The sequence below is a fragment of the Athene cunicularia genome, assembly GCF_003259725.1.
Source record: "Athene cunicularia isolate RWA chromosome 3 unlocalized genomic scaffold, athCun1 chr3_part1, whole genome shotgun sequence".
Classification (NCBI taxonomy): domain Eukaryota; kingdom Metazoa; phylum Chordata; class Aves; order Strigiformes; family Strigidae; genus Athene; species Athene cunicularia.
Window position 1 is genome coordinate 19,864,456 of NW_020799097.1, and position 2,212 is coordinate 19,866,667.

The 2,212-nt window shown below is 41.0% G+C and overlaps 1 protein-coding gene across 4 annotated transcripts in view; it reads left to right on the plus strand.

Annotated features, from left to right (window-relative positions):
- Positions 1-2,212, plus strand: part of MYT1L (myelin transcription factor 1 like) — a 310,674-nt gene that overhangs the window by 2,067 nt on the left and 306,395 nt on the right. Inside the window, exon 1 of one of the 4 annotated variants that reach the window (XM_026844772.1) lies at positions 1-41. The exons of 1 other annotated variant lie outside the window; for it this stretch is intronic. The gene's annotated coding sequence lies outside the window, so the exon portion shown is untranslated. 2 more of the 4 variants (XM_026844774.1, XM_026844770.1) reach the window with 2 other exon arrangements.

Here is a 2,212-nt window from a genome sequence, read left to right on the forward strand (position 1 = left end):
GCGTCGCGCCGCGCCGCTTAAAGGATGCGGGCTGAGGCGGGGTAAGTCAGCGATCTGCCAGGGCTGCTGTTCTGCGGCAGTGCCGCGGTCTCGGAGGGAGCCCGGGCTGCGAGCGTGCTGCGCTGTGCCGCCAGCCCCGCGCCCCTCCGCCGCTCTTAAATGGAGGTTACAGCTGATCCGGCAGCCACAGAGCTGCACGCATGCCCGTCTTCGCGGCGTTCAGTGGTGGCAACTTATTAATTTCTGCCTTCGACTTCAGGCCCGTTGGTTTCCTGTCTGAAAGCATTATTACTTTTGTCCATGTGGCAAAATAATTAGCATACAGATGAGGAGGGATCCTGCCTCTGAGCCTCAGTCGCAGGAGAAGATGTGCAGTGGAAAGTTGATTGGATGAATGGAGAACAAATGGTGGGCGTTCAAAAGCATTAAGAGAGTTTTGTTGTCGTGGAGCAGGTTTGTCAGTTTTCTGGGTGAATCTCGTAAGATGGAAGGCAGGGTGGCTGGTGCCGAGACGACTGCTTGACAGACTGGCCTACTTGAAGGTGCACGTTCGGACTGCATGCGTAGATAATTCATTTGGACTACTTTGTGTTGCAATTCTACGGCTTTCCCTTTGCTGTTCCCTCAAGGTAAATATGTCCGTTTATCACCGTTGTTGTTTGCAGGGTACTTTGCTGTTCACAAAGTGATGGAAAGTTCAACTCTTTGGGCAGTTAACAAAGGAATAGCTGGGTTTTCTGCTTCTTCCCACCCTGGCTCCTCAAGACAGCCTCCTGTGCATAGAGCTGGAGGAGGCTGAGCAGCTCAGGGCCCGATCCTGCCCTCCCTGAAGTCAACGGGGAGTTTGACATTGCTGCCAGTGGAAACGGGATCGAGTCTCAGGGGTTGTTGTTTTAATAACGACTGCTGGAAATGTCAGATTTCTGCTTCCGATTTTCTAGAACAATGTGGGCAGACCTGTAAAATTGGCAACTACTGTTTCAGTGAAAGCCCAGAGGTGATTAGTTTTGATTGGTGTGGTATGCATTTTCTTGGCTGAAAGGAAAAAAAAAATGCTTATTTAACACAAACTCACTAGTAATGCAAAAACTGAAGTTATTGACTGACAAATTACTAGTGATTTTCTCAGCTCCAAATTTTTCTGTTATATAGGTGGACACCTTATAAAGGCTGCATTATTGAAAGGAGAAAAGAAAAGAGGAAAATAAACAAGCTATCTTTGAATTACATATTTTATTGCCAGATCAGAACACTGAGTCAGACTGGAATCCCACTTCTCGAACAGAGCATCCATTGATAGGCATTTCTTATATAATTCTGATGCTGTATATAAAATATGGGGGGCTTTAACATTTACTTACATTTGCTTTTTTCCTGTAGCCATTTAAGAATATTTTTATCCAATTTTAATGATTCTTAATCTCCATAAAAATGGTGATTTTCATTTTAACTGACCTAATTTTGAAACTGCAGTTAAGGTTGGGGTTAAGTAGAAATTATTATCCTTTAATTGTCTTTACATAGTTCTTGTGACTATTGTAGAACAGTTTAATGAATGATTTGATTTGCTTTAATTTGAGAGGTGTGGGGTTTTTGTTACCTTTAATTATGTAGTTTTGGAGAACAACAGCATACAGTTCCAAATGATATTTAGTTTTTACCTCTATCATTTTTTTTTTCTTTTAATTGACATTTCAGTTTTCTGTGATAGTTTATTTTCAAAAATTACCAGACAAATAAAAGTCTTTGCCATGTCACTCTGCAAACAAACAAACAAAAAAAATATTTGAGCACACTGTTAACCCTTAGTAGGCAGTTATCAGGTACTCCTGATGATTTATCAAGGTTCTTCAAGTTTGGAATGATAAGGTTAAACTTCGTTGCTGTGGTGTAGTCTGGTGAATATATATGTTTATACTTGTTTTCAGTGTGACACATTTAAAAACAATTGAGGTGGCAACATAACACTTCTAACATTAGAAATACACAGTGATGTAAGGCTGTATGCAATAAACCAGGGTTTTTCACTGGGGGAAAAAAGTAATATTTTTCTAAAAGCTACTGGATTTATCAAGTGGAACAAAGAGAAGAGTAAACAATAACGAGTAAATGCAGAATTTGGTACATTTTAAACTAATTTAAGAGTAGAATTCAATTTTGTATGTATTTTACAGCCTGAACTTTCTGGAGAGTGAATGTTCTTCCCCCCCCC